Here is a 23,843-nt window from a genome sequence, read left to right as displayed (position 1 = left end):
TTCCACACAGAGCCTGTGCTTGAGATGTCCCACACAATGTCAACTGGTGTGAGCCGCAATGTGTCAGGAGCAAGGTATACACACATTGATGCATTCACCAGTCAAAACTACACAACAGATGAGTGTCAAGAAGGGTGACTATTCTGTCATTGGAGTGGTGCAACATGCAATTTGATCCATGGGAATAGGACATGTAGGTATGGTTCAACAACATGCACAGAAACAGTTCCCACACTTTCCAAAACCATACCAACCCATTGCAGCCTGTTTGGTTTTCTTACCAGAACTGACATTTCCACATATCCGTGCATGTAACGCTGATTCGGCACATGTTACAATCATCATGGGGAATAGCAGGAGGATTAAGATGACACGAACAGACAACAGGCAGAGCAACCTGGAAATAACAGGCACACAAGGGGTTACATTGAGAATCATTACCCTACATCCATGGACATGTAAAATACACCAACAATGTAGTACACATGTACATTCCACGATCACTCATTGTGCATATGTGTGGCATTACATCAGCACTTGTGTGACACATCACAACACACATCAAAGTGACTTTCCATACAGTCGGCAGAACACACAGTGTGCAACACATGCCACTCTAGGCTACAAGCTTGCACAATAATTCACAGTGACTCCCCATTAAGAGAAGAAGTTGCGTATGAGCTGACTCCGGATATCATCCTCCTCCTCATCACTTTCATCGTGGCCAAGGCCTCCATTCTCAACGGGTGGATGTTCCAGCTCGTTATGATACAGGATGAGAGGCACAGCCTCCTCAACTGCCATGTTATGCAGCATGCAGCACACGATGAAGATGTTACACACCTTTTGTGGGGCGTATGGGAGGGATCCCCCGGTCTTATCAAGGCACTGGCATCGGCTCTTCAGGAGTTGAAACGTCCGCTCTATCACTCGCCTGGTCTCCCCGTGTGCATTGTTGTACCGCTGGTCAGCAGCTGTTCTGGGATTGCGGAGCGGTGTCATGAGCCACGGCATGTTGGGATATCCCGCGTCTCCTACAAGTAAACATCATGCAAATAAGTGTGTAATGAGATGCCGTCATACAAATTTCACAAATGAGACATACAGGACAAACAGAGTATACCCACCAACAAGACATGCCCGCTCGTTGTGCAGCTGCAGCATCATCAGTGGTACCCTGCTACACCTCATGATGAATGCATCATGGCACGATCCTGGAAAACGTGCACAAACATGGGAAATCAGCATGTTAGCAAGACACACCACCAGGGCATTTATTGAGTGGTAATGTTTTGCAGCAGGGATTCCGTTCTCCTACAGAACTGTGCATAGAGACTTGGAACCTCAGTGAATTAGGGTGTGCCAAAACTCACCTTAGTACCCAAAATCCCCTTACCGAGCTAGCTACAGTGTCTCATTGGTCATTATACACTCCCAATGTTTAGACAAACCAGAACATGAACTTAGAATACCTCAGGTCACGTGAAATACATGAGCACTCTTTCGTTATACAATCATTTCAAACCAGAACGTGGAGTAAATGAGGACGCGTGCATATTTGAAATATTTATTTACTAATGCAGTGTTCTCAAACGCAGTATCTTAGATAATACAAGCAAACATATTATAAGAAGCAAAGTTATCAGCATAGTTACTAGTCCATAGAATGCAAAAGGTGACAACATACTAAATATGCTGAAATGAATAGGGTTCAACAACACCTATTTCTCACCCTCCCTAACTAGCATAATATATTATATCTAAGAAGGTCTCTTTGGGTTTTAGCAGGGCAGCCCCATACCTCAAGATCCTAGTGGCAGAGGATCACATCATCTTCCACCAGCTCTCTGCATGCGAAGCAACATCAAGTGTGTATCGTGTGTTCTATGCAAAGCAATATAAAACGCGACTAAAGCCAGATTTTGGCAGCAGCTGTATTTATGTTATGTCTAGGAAGGCACGAAGATCAGACCTCACAACAACACTGTGTTGAGTTATCCTTGAAGGCTTCAGCACTCACTGTACAGACACGGTTTACTAAGCAAAGCTGATATCAGAGCACTAACATATTATTCTCGTGTAAATCACAACGTTCTTCTAGGCTGGAAGTTAAAACAACAATTATGTGTCATGTGCAGAAGCAGCTAAAGGTAAAATGGCGTTTAAACATTTAATGAGCTCATGCTAACTTAACACGGTATATAGGTAAGCAGTAACTATATGACATCCCTCCATGATCCAAGCACGGATAAGATAAGATAAGATAAGATAAGGCAAGATGCACATCATGAAAGCAGAGTTTAAGAACGATGAGCCAGGTCAAATTTAAAAACGGTGGAAAAAACGTTTTCACAAGTCAATTAAAAAAATTCCAACTTGCCAATCAATTGTTCACTTTTACTCAAGTCTGTAGGTCTGAGTGGTGAAAAATTTACGCTTAATTTGTAAAAAAAATGTGTAAGTAAGAACGGTTTGTCATCAAAATCCTTGAAAGCCTTTAGGACAGGACTGAATATGCAAAATATGCAGCAACAGCCTCCAACAGGAAGTCACTGTCATCATCCGAAAACAGTTCAGCCATCCAATTTAATAATGGGAAAGAACATACGTGCTCATCAAGCACCGGAGCCTCTAGCAACATCAGAGGACAACTCGGTGGGTTCTCAATAAAACTCTGTGCCAAGAAATCTTGCGCCGCTGTAAATATGTTCCAATGACCCATTAGTCCATGTATCGCTGCCAAGGCCATAATCCTTTCGTCCGAACAAAACAACTCATGAGCAACTAAGGGACTCATCAGATGATTAAAATCGACGTCAGGAGACACCATCTTGCAGAGACACAAATCAAGGGCCCACTCGAAATCGCAGCTCAGGCAATGAAACAGGCTGGACACATGTGAAATAGGAAAATCGAAAAGATAATCCATATGCCGCGCTTAAAGTCGCGAGTGGCAAGGCGCCATAGTATTCAAGCATCCTGTTGCGAAACAGTGCCAGGTGAGGCTGTGCGACGTGTAACACAGGATGGGCATCCATTTTTAATAAAACAAAATATCACCAGGACGCCTGCAGCCAGCGCCAACAAAACAGGAAAACCACCAAACAGGCTTGAAAATATAGAATGAAAGAAAGCAGGAATGACTCCAAATATCTTTTCAAATGAAGTCAAGAGATCACTGCTAACTATCTTAAAAAAGTGTGCGAGGCCAGAAGTGGAGGACGCGTTAAAGATTGAATGAATCAGCTCGCTGAAATGCAAAGGCAAGTCAGTATTTAAAAGAGCCTGCACCTCTGTGCGGGTGTTAGCTACGTGAAGGACGAATATTTCACGAGCCGAACTCAGGGCCACTTCTTTTTGGGACAAAAAGGCTCTTATTCTACTCATTCCATTGAAGTCTGCCTTCAAGGTTGGCATTCGCGGCCAGATGGAAACATCTGAGTTCCCATGCGTGGGTGGGTACAAAACATTTTTGCAGCAAACCACTCGTTCAGATACGGTAACGACATAAGCAATACCTCTAATTAACCCACAACAATCTTCATTATTTAAAAGTAAATAACTGCGTTTGCCAGTAATGTGAAAGTGGGGACGATAGCGGGAGCCGGAGTACCTTTCGAAACACAGGCTAAATTCGGCCGGTCCTGGTTACAAGAACCGTGTAATTGAATGTGTCTACACATTAATGAGTGATCTGGTGTTTCTGTGCACTCATCACCTTTAAGATACACTTCTTTCCCATCTTTCAGGCATCTGTAAGAAAAAGGAAGCGACCAGGCTTCATGGAGAAACGAACTACCCAGTGGTTCATATCGGCCTATCGCAATATATCGCATACAATTTGTAAATTTAAACAGAGCAAATGGTAATGTGATTAACCTGTGGATAAGCCACGTTGCAGCAGTGGCTTCAGCCATAGAGAACGGTAAAGATTCCAACCTCTCAATGTGTAACATGGAAAAAGATGCATCTTGCATTGAAAGCAAACGCTGCTTGTCAGTCAAATTAAAAGGGGCAAAGAGGGAGGACACGTTCATGTAATTCCAAGGCACTTTTCCAGATTTAAGCGTCTGCAGGGTCCACGCAAATTGCATAATGGAACGCAATTGATTTTGACCATGGTATAAAACAGACACTTCATCTTGCACAATATGAACAACAGAAGACACTATATTATCTAAGGTGTAAATGCGGGAAGAAAGCATGTTAATACTGTTATCAACAACTGCAAGCACTTTTTCTAAATTAGCTTGATCAATAGCTCTAAGGCGTGTAGCCACCTCAATCTGTGATGTCTTCCAGATTTCATTGTAAATCGCATATATCCATCTTTTAGATCTACCACTAGCCGGGCCTTTTATGAAATCATTTAAATCCACATAATCAGTCAGCTCGGATAGATGCAGTTTAACCGCAGCCAAGGTAGAATGTTTTAGCCAATTCTGACATAATTTGCCTACTGAATAAGTGGTGACAGAATGTTCAGTTTCAAAACGGGGATCAGGCCTGACTTGTGTAACTCCTTCAGCTAAACCCAGAAAACGATGTTGGCATGAATCAGAACTTCTGTGCCACATCAGCCAACCTTTTGGATCCAAACTGGATATGTTAAAGGACGAATTATGGAATAGAGTTTGCAAATCCCTAATGGAAAACTGTGTAATATTACTCCAACCAGAATATTCTTCTAAATCAGGGACGGTAGGTGTATTTAAGTTTTTTAGAAGTAGCCAATCCAAAGCATGTTGTTTGCGAAATGGTAGAATTCAAAAACAACATATGATTTGGGATGAGACATGCTCTGTGCAAAGCCTCAGGGCCTTGTACCTGCCAGCTTTTAGAACCCCAAACAGATTTAAGGTCAACAGTTTCCTTCCATAACTCGTAGCCTTTTACAGCCAACTTGTCTAGAAAGGACTTCGAGTACAACAACTTAACATCGGTAAGTCTAACCTTGGGCATGGACTTCTCTGTCAATTTAAAATATAAAGAAGCGGGATTGGACTGATTAAAGTCAGTAAAATATATGTACTTTTTCAAAAAAGTACTCGAACTGCCTTGTGAAGGAGCCGGGCAATGCTCTCACTGTGTATAATTTACAGTACTCCTTCTGGGATTAGTTTTATGCAGATAATGGTTGCCGTCATGTTGGAAGCAAAATAATTCACCATAATTAGCAGATTCTAAGTACAAATCTTCAGCATCAAAGGCAGCATAATATTTCAAATCAGAAAACAATGCCTCTACGGCCTGAATATCCCAATCATCAGAACGTATGTTTTGGTTAACTACATCCCCCATGTTTACCCTGAGCACATTAGGGACATTAACAACCTCAGTAGGGCCATGGATTTGAAATTTAACGGCATCCCACACAATCCCATCAAGGACAGGCCAAGCAGTGATGTTAACAAAAGTCAAGTCTCTTTTCAGTCTGTGTGCTGAATGCGATGAGGAAAGGGGGGCCAAAGTTCCATTTAGATGTCGAATGCATGTTCTCTCCTCGACATAGTGTCCATTGACGATTCGAAAAAAATAAAACACAAAACCAATTGACATAAAAAGGTAAATTGAAAAAAGTACCAGCCAAATATATGTCCAAGGGGGAATCAAAAAGTGTTTTTTAAATAAACTGGCATAAATTGCAAAACAGGAGGGCTTTTTTAAGTTATTCAAAACAGTGTCAAATGAAAATCTGTATTCTGTGGCCAAACGTGTTTGTAAATCAGGCATCGATAAGTCAGACGGGTAAGTGTAATCCATTTCATCAACGTTAGCACCAGGCAAAGTACTTAATAAAGGACTGGAGATTGTAGGCATCTCGATGGCCACTTCTGGCTCAGGATTGGAAGCAGTGGCCAAAACAGAATTTCTCACAATCGAAGGACAGGAGACATACTAAGAAGAATCGGCCACTCTGTGTATCTTGACATTGTCAATTGAGATGAACCTGTTTTCCTTACGACCTGGAAGCGGTGGTAAAATGACTGTTCTTGTGTCCTTCACTCCAAGCACAGGAACCGGAGCTCGATAGGAAGGACCAAATTCTTTCTTGTTATCGATCTTCTCTCGAACCAGTTCTCCAACTTCGGGTAGCCAGCCAACTACCGGGATCTGCAACGCATCATCCGATGTGGAGGGCAAATGTTCCTTTGCAAGACTGTTTCTGGTCTTTTGTAGATCCTGTAAAACATTGCAATGTTCATCTACGTCAAATGTTGTGGCTTGGGCCACGCAGTCTAGACCGTCAAGGTCCGGGACATACATCTTGATACCAAAGAGCATTTCGTATGGGGTCCGCCCACCCAGAGACCTTCTAGGGAGATTATTAAGAGCACGCTGCAAGCCATTGAGATGGGCCAGCCAGTTTCTGCCAGTGCCTATAACTCGAGCTGTCAATGATTGCTTTTAGTCACGGTTCATTCATTCCACTACACTGTTACCCTCAGGTCTGTACGGAGACGAAAACTTGACTTGGACCCCCATCGAAATCATGGCATCCTTGTACGCCTTAGAGGCGAAAGCCGGACCCTGATCCGAATGGAAGGTACCACTGGGAAAAATCCCTACAAAGACACGCAAATCTCTTATGACAGTCCGTGAATCAGCGCTGCGATGGGGCCAGACCCACACAAAGCGTGTGCATGAATCAACCGCTACTAAGATGTACTTATATGCAGTATCAGAAGAAAAAGGACCGCAGTGATCTAAATAAACACATCCTAGTGGTTTATTCGATATGTACAACTGTGTCTGTGACGGACGCGCAGCAGTCGAAGGCTTAATCTGCTGGCAAATGTCACATTGAAGGACATAATCGCGCGTCTGTTTGTACAGTCCCCGCCACCAGAAACGCTGTTGTAAATGAGCTACAGTGGCCGAGACGCCCGCATGCGCAGACGCCACACCATCATGCGCCGCTGTAATCAACGTAGCCCTGCGGTCCGAGTTGGGAATCAACCGCTCCCCAACTTCAGGAATTTTCACATAAGGAACCTTATCGGGACTTAAGTGGTATGTGTACTTCGAAGGGTACCCCGTAGGATGTTTACCTCCCTTCTCAGTGGCAGCAACAGCCACCAAGATATCATCATCAATCTTACTTTTGGACCGTGTAACCGTTGCAACTAAATATGTAGATACTGCTGATTTCGCTGCCTCATCAGCAAGCGAGTTACCGACAGCGTGAACTCCAACACGCTGATGGCCGAGAGTATGAATTACAAACACAAGTGGCAACTGCTCTTTAAGCTCAGCCACTCGAACCCAGATCATTTTATGTTTTATTGTGCTACCCTTGGAATCACGAAAGTCATTTTGAATCCAAAAGAACAAGTTTTCATTGTAAGACTGGACACAGTAGTAAGAATCACTTACAATAAGAGTCGTCACACTAGGATCAGCGTACTCCAATGCAAGCATCAGAGCCCGGAGCTCTACCAATTGTGCGGTGCAGTCCCCTAGAGTCTGCGTGTGCACGACTCTGGACTTGAACTCATCATTCACCATGGCACCAACCACAATGGCGCATGCGGAAACGTAGGCGTGTTTAGAGCCATGCGCAACCTGCGCCGAACCATCAGTGTAAATGATGCAATGGAAATCCTCCAAAGGTCGCATAGCTAAAGGAGCTGGATGAACGAGTTCATACTGTAAGTACTCTGGCGACCGTAAGGAGGCGTCAAAAATAAACGTGACATCCGGAGACGTCAATGACGCAGCCCATTGTATCCAGCGAGGGTGCAAAGCTTTAGAATTCGGTACATTGGCTTTCGTAACTGCCTCCAAAGCAGGACACAGGGTAACAACCAGCATGCGTTTTCCCTGTGACAGAGCACGTTCCTTAAGAATCGCCATCTGTACAGCCGTTAAAACTTTCTCCACAGTGGAAAATCGCATTTCAGACGAAGTGTACAAGTGTGACTTGTAAGCAATAGGTAATGTGTCTCCTTCGTTAAAAGTCAGGTACGCGAAACCCACCGTCCCAGGGATGATTCTTATCACCAGGTTGGTGTGGTTGTCACGAGTCAGCAAAAATTTTGAAGCGAGCAGATCAGCCTGCAAAGATTGCAGAATAGCTGAGTGCTCCGGCAGCCAGCATGATTTGGAAAAAGTTGGTTGTATCAAAGCATACAATGGCTTGATACGCTGGGCATATTCCGGAATGTATGTCCTCCTGAAATTTAAAAAACCCAGTAAAGACTTTAATTTTTTCAGAGTTGTCGGAGCGCGCAATTGTGCGCATTTCTCCAGGAAGTGAGGAGCCAATCCTCTACCTTCATTGTTGAGCTCGTAGCCCAGGAACAACACTGTATATTCTGCAATGTGCGATTATGCAAAATTGAATTTGTAACCCATGTCTGCAAAGCTACAAATTAAGTGATCAACGCGACACAGATGCTCCCAAAGTTCATCGTCTGTGAGATAAATGTCATCCACATACGAGCAAGCATCAGGGTCGACTCTCTCTAAAAGAGAGACTATGCGGGCAGTAAAAATCCCAGAACTATTCTTATAGCCCATAGGCAAACCCCGAAATTGTTTTTGGACACCGCCGCAAGTAAAGGAGGTTCATTGGGAACTGAGACCATCCAAATGGTGGGCATAAAAACCGTTAGATATGTCAAGCGTGGTCTTAAAACGCCTACGCACTAGACTATCCACTAAAGCAGAGCCATGAGTATTCTGTACTGCACAGGTACGGCAATGCGAGTTCAAATGCCGGTAATCCAATACCAAACGATAAGAACCGTCAGGCTTGGTCACAGTAAAAAGCGGGTTATTCATCGGGGACAGACACGTTTCAATCAATCCCTGATACTCTAATTGTTCAAGGATTTCCGCAACGGAAGCTTTAGCTTCACGTCTTATGGGATATTGAGGTTGAGGCTGAGGCTGAGACCGTAAAGGAATCTCGTGGTGTGGGGAAAATGTATCCCAACCACAGTGTGTACGGTACAGAGCCGGCGCTAGAGCCTTAGCCCACTCTTCTGCAAAATTCAGCGCATGTTCCTTGGAGACTGTGTGCGCGAAACTGGGGAGGATCACCTCCTCCCCTCGCGGAGCTGCGAGTACAAAAGGTGGGGGCCAGTCAGCCTCCGAAAGCAAAATGTCATACGTAGACGAAAGATTTTCCCAAAATATCCCTTTTATGGTACGCTGTATGTCACCTTCGATTAACAGGACAATTTCATAAAGTCTGTCAGGGGGAGCAACTCTAGTGTCAGCTGTTTCAACTACAACATAACGGTCAGTCGCTGTCACCTTCAGTAGTGGACGCAGGGCCTCTCGCACTATGGTAATCTCCGCCGCACTGTCCAGCAAGGTCAGAGCCCATGTCAGATTCCGAAGCCGCGCCCCACTATCTGTGGCATATCTCGCTGTTAAAGCGGCGACTTTCTTCTTTTGAAACTGGGATCCTTTCAGCGTAGAGCCGTCCTGCTTTCCTGCACCGTCTTTTGGGCGGGGCTGGTCACGTCCTTGCTGGCCACCCCGACCCCTGCCGCCTCCTCCACCACCGGTCGACAAGGCCGATGATTCCTGAAAAGAACGAGGAGAGCGTTGATCAGAAACCTGAAATCGATCAGGTGATTTAATCTTCGCGCGATCGCGCAAGTCATAAACACGTTCTGTGGGGGCAGGCACGGGAGACGCAGGACGAGACTCCTGTTTCTGTTGCTGTTGCTTTCCCTGTTTTAGTTTTTTAGGCCAATTCTGTTTTTTGGACTTGGGCTGAACGTCTGTGTCAGACTTCTGCCCTTGGGTTTGCGTTTTCTCTTTAGTAGAAAAAGGCTTGAGTCCCCTACTATTGCGACCTACGGTTTATTAAGCCGCTACAATAATCCTTGCTAACTGACGGGGTTCTTCGGCATCGGGGGCGCCTGCAAAGCATTGGCAACCTGAAAGTTCACTGCATCTCCCTTGACATTAGCAAGTACGAGATCGCAAACCACATCAAAGGTGCCACATAGGCGCATGCCCAATTCAACCCAAGCCTCAGGTCCGTGCTCGTCTTGAACACGCTTAAGGACCGCAGGCAGGACAGTCATGGACGAAGTGCCGTAGCACCTCGCATAGACTGCAACAAACGTTCTACCCCAGGTCTCACAGTCACCGATTTCAGGGGCCAAGTCTTTGGGTAAACCAATTGTAAGAATCCTGTGTTTTTCACCAGGAGTCGTGTTAGGAAATACTGCTTCCAGCTGGTCAAATTTCTCAGCAAGCCAGAAAGGAAATTCATCCTTATCTTGGGGACGCTTGCTCATCACAGCATTGACCATCACGGGACTGAGCTTCATACCACCCGGTCCCGCAGGAAGCGCCGCACCTCCCGGGGCCCCACCCGGAAGTTTACGGGTTATGTAGTGTACCAACGCTCAAATAACGCTAATGGAGACTACATGTAGTCTATGAAGTTCAACAACGGTACAATTGCCGTGTTGAGGATGAGGAGTAAATCCAGCCAAAACAGGCCAATTTGCACCTGGAATGAACAAAGGACCTAACCTCGGAGCTGTTAAAGAATGTGGGAGGGCGCCACCAAACCAAACGCGATGCTGCCAAGTATCTATAGGTACTTCCTGTGCCCGGTACGGTGTGTACTCATTCGGAACAGGGGTGGGAGTGTATGTGTGAAACCACCAGAATTTGCGTCCACCGCTGGGAAGGTCACCCACGAGTAAAATATCTCGTACGGGTAAGCTACTTCCGCACTCACCACCATTATCACGGCCATGCCATCTAATGGGACATTATAATTCTGCAAATGATTGCGCACCGCAATGCGACAATGTTGCGGAATGTCCACGGCAATAGCCAGTAAACTTTGTAGCACAACTGGGTAGTAATTCAAAGAAACCGTTTAGAAAGATTCAAGCTTGAAAGACCTATTTCACAAATAGGTAGGTTTTTTCCGACACCACCGTTTTCCGGAAACGACAATCAAGGGGTTAAGGATTGAATGATGTACTACTTGAGTGTCATGAAATAAGACCACCAACGTATGGGCGCCATGTAGCAGGGATTCCGTTCTCCTACAGAACTGTGCATAGAGACTTGGAACCTCAGTGAATTAGGGTGTGCCAAAACTCACCTTAGTACCCAAAATTCCCTTACCGAGCTAGCTACAGTGTCTCATTGGTCATTATACACTCCCAATGTTTAGACAAACCAGAACATGAACTTTGAATACCTCAGGTCACGTGGAATACATGAGCACTCTTTTGTTATACAATCATATCAAACCAGAACGTGGAGTAAATGAGGACGCGTGCATATTTGAAATATTTATTTACTAATGCAGTGTTCTCAAATGCAGTATCTTAGATAATACAAGCAAACATATTATAAGAAGCAAAGTTATCAGCATAGTTACTAGTCCATAGAATGCAAAAGGTGACAACATACTAAATATGCTGAAATGAATAGGGTTCAACAACACCTATTTCTCACCCTCCCTAACTAGCATAATATATTATATCTAAGAAGGTCTCTTTGGGTTTTAGCAGGGCGGCCCCATACCTCAAGATCCTAGTGGCAGAGGATCACATCATCTTCCACCAGCTCTCTGCATGCGAAGCAACATCAAGTGTGTATTGTGTGTTCTATGCAAAGCAATATAAAACGCGCCTAAAGCCAGATTTTGGCAGCAGCTGTATTTATGTTATGTCTAGGAAGGTGCGAAGATCAGACCTCACAACAGCACTGTGTTGAGTTATCCTTGAAGGCTTCAACACTCACTGTACAGACACGGTTTACTAAGCAAAGCTGATATCAGTGCAATAACATATTATTCTCGTGTAAATCACAACGCTCTTCTAGGCTGAAAGTTAACACAATTATGTGTCGTGTGCAGAAGCAGCAAAAGGTAAAATGGCGTTTAAACATTTAATGAGCTCATGCTAACTTAACACGTTATATAGGTAAGCAGTAACTATATGACAGTTTCCGGTTGCGGAAGGCCTGCTCCTGAGCCTGTGGTGGCACCAAAGCCACATGTGTTCCATCAATGGCCCCAATTACATGTGGCATCCCTCCCAGGGCATAGAAGTCACCCTTGACATCTGTCAACTCTTGTGCACTAGGAAATTTTATGAACTCATCAATGTGCTGCAACATAGCAGCTAACAGATCACGTAGAACACGGCTGACCTTGGTTTGGGACATACCCCCCACATCAGCTATGGTAAATTGGAACGTACCTGTAGCAAAGAAATGTAGGGCTGACATCACCTTTAGCTTGGGTGTCAGCGCAGTCGGACATATTTGGTAAGAAAGGAGCACAACTGTCAGCCAACACGATAGCAATGTACATAGCACATGCAACACTGCTACAAAAAATCCAGTCACTATGGGGTCTGGCGTGTGCAAGACATCCAGGACACATATGCCAGCTTGCTGGCACTCCAACATATCATATCAGACAAATTGCAAATGAGGTGTGCATGTGTGAATGCAACACCACAGCCATTGTCACGATGCAGACATATATGCCTGAGGATAAATGATGTATGATGCTATCAGACCCAAAATCCGTGGGAATGCACATGTGGCATGGTGTGCATTCATGGACAACCATGTCAATCAAAACACAGACGCATGAAAGATGCACCAACAGCAGATGCAGTTAACGCAACACAAACAGCTATCTCAACATTTACCATAACACACAAATGACATTGTCAGATACGGTCATGCTGAGCATCAAATTGTCAAGTGAGAAGGTGCCCCGGTCACTGGCATCATGAGACAGCTGCCCGTAGTGATGACTGCCATCCCAGTGTAGATGCATGACTACATGCGCATAATAATACCTATGGGACAAGTGTCAAGGTGATTTGTAACACATACTGCCCCATCACACATGGCATATGTCAACAGGTCATCACACTGATTGTGGAACAGGATCAGATGCCCTGTGCTATGTCACAGCCTGTCACACCTAGGCACTGCTCATGTAAGTATGCAATGACAAGAACCTGATATACATCCCGGTTTGAACAGTACCCAAACATTCCTGCCATGTGTGCGCCTCATATCACTATTGTAATTCATGCGATACATGAGCATGTGCGACGAACCATACCCCTGCCGTCACTACAGCGTGTGAAACACACCTTACAAAAACCACCATACCCCTCCTGTCACTACAGCGTGTGAAACGCACCTTTCAAAAAGCACCGTACCCCTGCCTTCACTACAGCGTGTGAAATACACCGTACCCCGACTTTACATGTGTGCGCCATGTCTCACAATTACAATGGTGCCATACGCGAGCGAACCATACCCCGACTTTTCGTGCGTGTGTGCGCCTCGTTTCATTATAGTCATCGTGCCATACGCGAGCAAAACGTACCCTGACTTTTCGTGCATGTGTGCGCCTCGTTTCACTATAGTCATCGTGCCATACGCGAGCGAACCGTACCCCGACTTTTCGTGCATGTGTGCGCCTCGTTTCACCATGGTCATCGTGCCATACGCGAGCGAATCGTACCCCGACTTTTTGTGCATGTGTGCGCCTCGTTTCACCATGGTCATTGTGCCATACATGAGCGAACCGTACCCCTACTTTTCGTGCGTATGTGCGCCTCGTTTCACCATGATCATTGTGCCATACGCGAGCAAACCGTACCCCGACTTTTCGTGCGTGTGTGTGCCTCGTTTCACTATAGTCATCGTGCCATACGCGAGCGAACCGTACCCCGACTTTTCGTGCATGTGTGCGCGTCGTTTCACTACTACAATGGTGCCATAAGTGATGTGGAAGGCACCGTAGACGTGTGTTAATCTCAGAAAATAGCTAGGGTACACCTAGGGGGCGACTAATGGACCTTGAATGCAGCCTGGTTGTCATGAGATTTGAGTGTGTTCTACAGGTGTCCTGCAAAAGTCAGTTGGGCAGAAATATACAATGTTGCAATTTGTTTTTGGAGCTGAAGCACAAATTTCAAACCATGCTAATGTGAGTCAGGGCCTTATGTTTGAAGGGATTGGATGAAACATAGGATGCAAAGTATTGTGGCCTATCACACTGTACTCCAGAAACATAAAACCCCTCATCAGCACAGATTTAAGGCTGCATGTGTCTGTGAGAGAGCACTTGCCTGCACAACATTGGAGTGGACCACACTGCTGCTGTCTCTGCATTCCCTGGACCTTTATGTTGCGCACTATGGAGAGGGCACCAACCTTCACTGAGGAAGAAAACTAGGCCCTGCTGGATGCCCTACTACCAGAGTACAGCAAGCTGTATGGGAGGCCAGGGGAGCAGGTGAGTGCTGACTGCACTAGCTTGGATTGTGCACCTGTTGTGTGAGTGTCACAGCAGGCATTGTGTATTGGTGGGACAGACATGCAATGTGGTTTTGAGGGTGTCCCAGGGGGTGTATATGGTGGTGTCTCTCATGTAGAGCATGATGTAGTTCATGCGTGTTAAGTCCTCACTTGCATTATGCTTGCTGTGACATTCACTGCATAGTGCATGACACATTCAGCCGTGAAAGGCCTTGGTGTGTTAATTCCCAATTGTCCTGGGGTATAACAGTGTTCACCCCAGAGTGACAGCTGACTGTACTCACAGGTGTGTATGACTTGTGGGGACCTCTGGTGATATTGTAGAAATACTGTGTTTAAGCACATGGAGATTGAAGTTTGTGAATGTTCCTTGTCACCTGGGTGAGTGTGTATGTGATGTTTTGCACCACAACTGCATGGCGTATGTAGCAGCTGTAGCCATCTGATATTGCAAGTATGCTGTGTTGTGTGCCTGACTTGCACAGTTTGCACAACACCTGTGCCCCTCTTTGTCAAGTGGGACATGTGCAAAATGAAGGCTGTATACACTGTCGACACTGGCAGGCGAGTGATCTGTGTCAGGGTGTGTCTGCCTGGTCTGCTGAGAGTTCTTAAGTGGAGTAGGATATGTGACAGGTTCTCACGTGCTGTCCCACACCTTGTAGTTGCATGTGTTGTACAGTGTGTGCCAGGATCAGTGAGTGTGTTGCACCCCTTATGCCATATGTTGCCTTTCAAAGGCATGTTGTGTGTTGGGGTTTGCCCATATGCCTAATTCACATGGACAATGGTGCAAGTCCTGTCAGGATCCTATGCCCTATTCACATTGTGATGTTGTTTCACTTGGTCTTCCTGACAGGTATCTGCCTATGAGAAGGGAGAGATATGGATGGAGATCGTCAGGGCTGTCAGGAGTGCGGGGGGCCATCGCCGGAAGCTGAGGAACACCAGGAAGAGGTGGCAAGACATCCGGTGCTGGACCCGGCATATCGCCCGGGTCCAGCTGAAGATGGAGGCCCCACGCCGGCATGGTGGAAGCCGCCACCTCACCCCCCAGATGCTCCGGGTCTTTCCAGACCTCCATAGGCAGGTGCAGGAGGGACAGCAACAAGGAGGGGGTAAGTACATGGCTGTTTGTAGTGTTGTGTGTCAGCTGCTACTTGAGGTGCTCTGAATCATGGAAACATTCCCACAGTTGGGGCGTCTGGTCAGACAGGCTATTTGTGATTTGTATTTTCAATTCCCCATATTCAGCTGGTGCTCTTTTTCATCCCTTCCCCTCCTCCACAGGTGTCCCCTGATCTGTGTGTTTTCACATTTGAACATGTTCCTCTAGGGTGCAAGGTATTTAGACTGCACATTGGTTAGCGCATCATGTGTGAGGGACGTCTGTTACATGTGTTGGTACCTTGCCTGTGCCATGACCTGTGCACTGTGTTTGGACTTCTTATGTGTTTGCACTGATGATGAGTCTCAACATAGGAGTGTGAGGTTTAAAATGCACACCCTTGCAGCATGCATGACCCATGTTGCATTCTCAGACATCATTTGCGAGATATGCATATTGTCATGACGGGTAATCCTGAGACAGTCAGCAATTTCCAGACCCATGGATCAGTGTGCCCACTACAGTCCCCTGAGACACCCTGGTATCCAAATAATTTGTGTCATCCAACACTGTGCCCATTCAATGTGTGTTCAGGATGGGTCAGCGTCTGTGGCATTGGTGCTTTGCATAGTTTGTATTTATCATGTGTCAGCTACATGTGCACAATGGCCATGGATACAAGATTTGGCATGTGCATGCTCACACAAGCCAGTGCCTGTGTGCCTATTCACAACAATCTGTTGTTGGTTGGTTGTGACTAATATGTATTGCCACCCCCACAAGGTGACCTTGGTGTACTTTTTGTGACGTTGCTGCACTGTGTATGTTACCCTGATTATGAGTTCTCACTTCTTGAGCTGTATCAATAACATTTACTGAGTGATGTGGGTGTTGTGCTGGAGTGGTGTAATGGGCCTGCCTGTTTGGCCTTGGCAGTTTTTGCCTCTGGAATGTAAATTGTGTGGTTGAAATTTTAACTAGGCACTTCCCCTGTGATGGTGGACAGTGCTCTCATTAGGGGCTTTACAAGCTATGTCATTTGCTTCCAGAGATGATTGTGCCTCAATATTTTTGACCACATGTGTGTATTTCTGGTGCAAAGCTGGTTTGTCTTGGTGTGCACACTACGGTGTTGACATTTAGCATGTGGAAAAGGGTGTGTCCACGATGCAGCAATGGTTTTGGACTACACAATTGCAGGCACATTACCTTACGTATTGTCCTGATTTGGGACATGTGGTCCACTTTAAATGACCTGCAGTGGGTCTTATGTGCTAGCAACTGTATGATCTGGTGATAGATGCCCCTCTGTGAACTGACACATTTGAAGTTGTCTCACATTGATGTATGTACCTTGGCACTCCCAACACTTGTTAAGAGATGTTCATGTTTTGAATGTGATCATATGACAAATTGTGTTGGTAACACTTATCTGACTGCATTATAGTTGTTTCAAAAGGTAGTGCACACCAAACAACATTTGCAATGTTTAGTATTAGCAAGCAGCTTTTGGAGGAGGGCAGTGTTAGTGATTGATGGTGTGCCTTGATCTACATAGACATGTCCACACAGTGTTCTGGAGTGCTTGAGACTCCTTTGTTGTCAATTGTATAGACTAATGTGTGTCAAGACATTAAGACCTCCTTTGGACCATGTATATGGTATATGGGCCACGCCATTTGTTTGTAACAGTGTTTCATTTTACAGTGTGTCAGCTGTTTCAATGAATGTGTCTATGTTTTTGGTGTGCATTTCCTTGTGAGAGATCTTTCAAGCAGGCACCTACGTGTTATCTTCACAGGATGGCAAATATACACATGCAATGCATGTTGAAGGTGTGAAGTATGGTGAGTCCCAAGATGCCAACAACTCGTCACATTAGTATTCACCAAATTGTTGTTACAGGGCTCAGAGTGTGGTGCCATCTTGATGAGTGAGGTGTGTTAGTTTGCCCTGAGGGGCAACCCAACTTTTTTTTCTTTGTGAACTTGAGGTGGCATCACTTCATTGTATGGATCTGCTCTCCTGTAAACAAACAGAAGCTCCTCAGTGTGACTCTCATTCAGATCAGATTCAGATTCAAAATCTTCATTCGAATTTCAGATATTCATAAAAGCAATCTCATTTACAAAAAAAATATCATGAGAAAAACTTTACAGATTGGCATTTCTAGAACAGGCAGCAGATAATTATAGCGATTATAAAACAGTTAATATAAAAAAACGGTAAATCAAGGATTATCCATCATTTTACGAGCCCGAGATGCAAGTCTCAGAAAAGTGCTGGTGCAAAAAACTAATTCTTCAGTGTCCAGACAGAGCAGCATATGATAAGAATCCCGCAAGGAGAGCGGTCTATGTTTTCTAAAGAACAGAGCTAAAAAACATTTAACATATAATATGTAATATTTACAATGAAAAAGGAAGTGCAAATCATTTTGTCTGCTCATTCCATCACAAGGGCATGGTTTATAGCCCGAGTTTAAACAATGGCCCATGGGAAAGCTTAGTAAAAATCTTACAGTTCCTGCCCTTAGGCGAAACAAAAGGGTTCTTTCCCAATTGGTCATTGGCAGGGTAAGGTATAGTGGTAAGGGATACCTATGCAACATTTTATCCATATATGCCACAACTAATGGTTTATTCAATTCCTTTTTTTATCCTGTCTAGATTATAACGTGCATATAGTGTATTTTTTAATTCATTCTTGTCGCGTGGCTCAACTCTAGTCGGTTCTAAGAAGAGGTGTCTCTATTCACACTGCATAGACTCTTGTAAACTCCAGAGAGCCAGGGGATATCCATTCCTTTTTCGCATTTGAGACAGTTACTTATGATTTCTTGCGTCAGGATGGCTTATTTGTTCCTCCAAATGGAGAGCCAGAATAATGGTGGTCTGGTGCCAATGAAATCACAGATGAAATGTAAGTTTAATTCCCTATGGCAAATATACTCAGAGGTGGAAATTGGTACACCCAAAGGTTTCCTACAGAAACGATTTTCTTCTTGTTGGATGCAACGATTTCTTGCCAAACCCCATAACTCAGCCCCATATGTAGCTACTGGGGCGCATTGCAATTTAAAACATTTTAAAATGGCTTTGGTAGCCCCTGTCTTCCTCGGGCGTGGGAGACTAAGAATTGAATTGATGGCCTTTGAGAACTTGCTCGTGGAGTGGGCCAAATGCCCAGTCCACGAGCTGTTCGCAGCAAAGACTAACCCTAAATATGGAAAAGAGCAAGTGGAATATAATCTATCAGTCCCCACTAAAATGGAATCGAGCTGGCGTTTACCTGGCCCGCAAGCCATAATAAAAGATTTTTTAAAATTCACGCGCAGATCCAGGCCATCCATATACTGTACAAATGTTTTGACCAAAGTAAGCAAAGAGTTAGGGGTACAGCCCATAAGGACCGCATCATCTGCGTAAAGAAGTGCTCGTAGTAATTTCCCGTTGATTTTCGGGACATCTGAGGTCGACTGCTTTAGGGAGTTGCTCAGCCCGTTAATATAAATAATAAAAAGCAGGGGTGCTAAAACGTACCCCTGCCTAACCCCTCGCCCCACCCTGATGGCACCAGAGGTCTCCCCACCCATGCCAATCCTAACTCATGCTTTGAGGTCGGTATGTAAAAATGTCAGGAAGTGAACCAGAGGCTCGTCCAATCCATAATCCAGCAGGATGGACCAAAGTTTGGACCTGTTAACTAAGTCAAACGCGGACGATAAGTCCATGAATGCTAAGTAAACAGGGGACGATCGAGCAATGTTATATTTACCAATAACCAGATTAAAGTTCAAACATTGCTCGACCGTGCCGACACTACTTCTAAAACCCATCTGGCAGGAGTCCAACATTCCACTTTCCTCCGTCCATTCTAAAACCCTGTTATAAAGTACTCTGCCTAAAATCTTTAAAGTATTATCGAGCAGCGAGATTGGTCTATAATTGATTGGGTCTGACTTATCCCCCTTCTTGTATATTGGGACGATAATACTTGTTGCCCAAGTTTCTGGCATGGGGGCTTGAGGCAGGCTGTTGAAGACGTTCAACAAAATTGGGGCCTAGAATTCCGGTTTCCACTTTATGATGTCTATGGGGAGCCCATCAGGGCCCGGTTCCTTGTTGCCAAGGCTCTGTTTAATTGCCACTTCCACCTCCCGCAGTGTAATCTGCAGGGAACAAAGAGGTGCCTGTACGTAACAAACTTTGCCTTGTGTTGGTGCAGCATATATTTTAGAGAAGTGGGTCTCCCATAAGTCGCTCAAGATGGTACAGCTGATTGGTGTCAATTGTTGACCCATGTTACGCAGGTTCCTAACTGCAGGCCAGAATGAATTCCCATTTTTTCCAGCTGCTGAGTCAATTAAGGCCTCCCACTGCTTCCCCAATAAAGTGGCCTTTTCGTTCTCTAATTGTGATTTTATACATCCTCCTAGCTGTCCTTACCACCATAAGGCACTTGGGCTTGGAGGTCAGAGCCTTACGTACATTTTTGTTTTCTTCTGAACATTTGTGGTCAAACCATCTAGGTTCTTTATCTACTCTGTACAGTGGTACTGACAGGAGGGATCTTATTACAGAACATAATTTAATAAAACTTTCAGTTATCCATAGGTGATTTCCTTCTGCTGACATACATGGGGCGATTAAATGCTGATGCTCTTCAATCACAACCTCAACTATTCGACCACTATCTACTCCCCTCCATTTTAATCTTAAATTATCTTTTGAGGGGGTAATGTCTCTCACCCTGTGAAAAGTAGCATACACTGGGCGGGGTCCTGATCTTAATACCGCTATCAATGGATTATGGTCTCCAAAGGTTGTTGCATAAACTTTAGCCGTTATAAGGCGGTCTGCTAGGCATGGGGACATAAAGATAAAGTCAATGGTTGAGGAACAATCCCTGCCTCTGAAGGTTGGTGCCTGCTGTATTCTATGGGTATCTACCAAGTCCATCACATTACTAAGAATGTGTTCACTAACAAAGGTATCTAATTCTAAACCCCTCCGCACTGCTGGATCTGCTTTAGATTTGTCCGTAACCCGAAGTTCCTTTAGCATTGAAGTCCCCCCCTAGGAGAATCCCAGTGCCCTCATCTGCGCCATGTTGTTGATCTAAATCTGATATAACTTTAAAAAGCTCTAAAAAATTCCTCATTCAAGTTGTGGCCTGGTCTGTTCTTTGGATCCTTGTGTCCAAGTAGAATTGTCTCTATACCAACTGGGCAGTACTAGTCTCAATTATGTGATTAACTATCTGGCAATTAGTCATGATGCCTACCATGATTTACAGTGTGACCTACTGATTTTGTGCTCATGTGTCAGATGTGTACAGGTGACTGATGCATTTTTGCTTCTTATCCATGCCCACAGCATCATCAACCGACACCGGAGGAGACATGAGCACGGACCAGGAGGAGGGACCCAGCTGCAGTGCCACCAGCGCTGAGGAGTTGGAGGGAGCTAGTGGCACGGAGGATGAGGGGAGTCAGACGGCCGGACCTTTGGAAGGCGACACCTCTTACCATGCGGACAGCTCGGCTTCTGACTCCAAGGAGGAGGGGGAATACGCGGCAACACCATCTTTCATCACTGTGTCCGTCCCCACCTCCCCCAGACCCATCTCCACCCTCCCAGGTGCTCCAGTCCCTTCAGTACGTGCTACCCCCCCATGTCTCCTTTGTCCCTGGCACCGCAGCCCCTGCCCCTGTCTCCCCTGCTGCCCTCAGTGCCGAGACTGTGGACCTACTCCGACAGATTCATGTTGGTCAGACATCAATGCTGACTGTCCTCCATGGCCGCACTGCCATTCTGACACAGTTGTTGTCATTCATGGAGGGCATGTCAGCTGCGATGTCTGACCAACGTCGGATACTAGCGTCCATGGACTCCTCACTGACGGCAGCAGTTTCACTCCTGCAGTGGTCAGACCCCCCCTCCTTCTGACCCATCGACACCCCCCTCTCACACACCTGTCCCAAGCACACGCCGACACACAAGATCACGCACGCCAACACCCACAACCAGCACACCACCACCACCTAAGTGTAAGCGCAGATCTTCTGGCACACAATCTCAGAGGGATGCAGGCACACCCACAGAGACAGGGGTCAGACGGCAGCCATGCAGCCACAGAGATAGTACGCATGACTCACAGCCCTCTACCTCCACTCCCATTGTGTCCCCGGGTGCAGGCGGTGGTCTGGCGGAACTGGCAGCAGTGTGTAGCACTGAATTGCTTTCCACCTTCGGCGCTGCACATGTCACTGAGGAGTATTCCTCCCCCCCGCACCCACAACAGCTACCCTTCCCTCTACTGTCCCTGCAGTGTCAGCCCCTCACTCTGATGATGCCCCCCACAGGTCAACCAGCCTTTAGCTCCAAAATGTGCAGGCAAGTTTGGGGTCAATAACCTCCACAACGTCCCCCAACCAGACTTGGAAAAGGACTGGCCATTGGCCTTGTTTGAGACAGGACTCATTTTCAAATTACTTTTACTTTGGAGCTGCATAAAGTCTTTTATTTTTCATTCTGAACTATTGCATTTCAGGAACTTGCTTTCGGTGCTGTGTGACTAGGAGTTGATGTCATGGTAATGTTTTGAGATTGTGAAATATGTACATTTTATGATGTTAATGAGGTGGACCATGGTATCTATGTGCCATCACAATGTTGCTGCAATTAATATTTGGTTGTGTGTGTTCAGTTTGCCTACAGACATTGTCCCAAGGAGTGTCCCTTCCTTAGTTATATGATGAGAACTTCACTATAGACAGTTGCACAAAGTTGTGCTGACATGTGTGCATATTCCCTGTGTTATTGAACGTTCCCTCAACAATGGCCATGCCTGCTCCAGATGACTACTGCTCATTACTGTGTGCCATCCATGCTACTCACTGTACTTGTGTTTAGAGTATGTAGAAATGCCTTCATGGACACATTCACCCTTTGTCCCACTATGCAGATGTATGATCACAGCCTTACCCTTATGTTTGTATTGGTTCTGCAGGGTATTTGTGCACATGAATCAGAATTTTGTGCATTGTATCTAAGGCCTTTCAACCGTATTCCTTCCTTGAGTAAGTACATGTTGGTGTTCTGACCTGCACCTGGACATCCATATCAGACCAGGGATGTACATGACAGTGTGTGTTCCCTTTTGCTGTATTTGTTTGTTGGGCTGTTACATGACTATACACTATTGTGTCATGATGGTAGGGTGTGTAGGTTGCCAACAACCTCCATGGGTGGATATGCATGTGGGATCTAACATCACACCCAGATGTGGTGTGTCACACTGTGAGTGACAGAAATCCATCATCCGTGTAGTGTGACACTGCTGTAAGTGATGTGTTGCTATGGTACTATCAGGACTCTCACAGGTTAGGGTTGTAAACATACACCCATGTAGTTGTGGTATGATGTTGACAATTCCCCCCTATAACTGTGCCCTGCTGGGAGTCCTGTGCACCCACCACTCTCATGTCTTGGCACTGCTGGGAGTCCTGTGCACCCACCCCTCCAATGTCTGGGCACTGCTGGGAGTCATATCCACCCACCCCTCCTATGTCTGGGCACTGCTGGGAGTCCTGTGCACCCACCCCTCTCATGTCTGGGCACTGCTGGGAGTCCTCTGCACCCACCCCTCCAATGTCTGGGCACTGCTGGGAGTCATATCCACCCACCCATCCTATGTCTGGGCGCTGCTGGGAGTCCTGTGCACCCACCCCTCTCATGTCTGGGCACTGCTGGGAGTCATATACACCCACCCCTCCTATGTCTGGGCACTGCTAGGAGTCCTGTGCACCCACCCCTCTCATGTCTGGGCACTGCTGGGAGTCCTCTGCACCCACCCCGCCAATGTCTGGGCACTGCTGGGAGTCATATCCACCCACCAATCCTGTCTGGGCGCTGCTGGGAGTCCTGTGCACCCACCCCTCTCATGTCTGGACACTGCTGGGAGTCATATACACCCACCCTCTAATGTCTGGGCACAGCTGGGAATCATATCCACCCACCCCTCCTATGTCTGGGCACTGCTGGGAGTCATATCCACCCACCCCTCCTAGGTCTGGGCACTGCTGGGAGTCATATCCACTCACTCCTCCTATGTCTGGGCACTGCTGGGAGTCATATCCACCCACCCCTTTCTTGTCTGGGCACTGCTGGGAGTCATATCCACCCACCCCTCCTATGTCTGGGCACTGCTGGGAGTCCTGTGCACCCACCCCTCTCATGTCTGGGCACTGCTGGGAGTCCTCTGCACCCACCCCTCTAATGTCTGGGCACTGCTGGGAGTCATATCCACCCACCCATCCTATGCCTCGGCGCTGCTGGGAGTCCTGTGCACCCACCCCTCTCATGTCTGGGCACTGCTGGGAGTCATATACACCCACCCTTCCTATGTCTGGGCACTGCTGGGAGTCCTGTGCACCCAC

Source organism: Lissotriton helveticus, chromosome 7 (genome assembly GCF_964261635.1).
Source record: "Lissotriton helveticus chromosome 7, aLisHel1.1, whole genome shotgun sequence".
NCBI lineage: Eukaryota > Metazoa > Chordata > Amphibia > Caudata > Salamandridae > Lissotriton > Lissotriton helveticus.
This window is presented reverse-complemented; position numbering follows the sequence as displayed.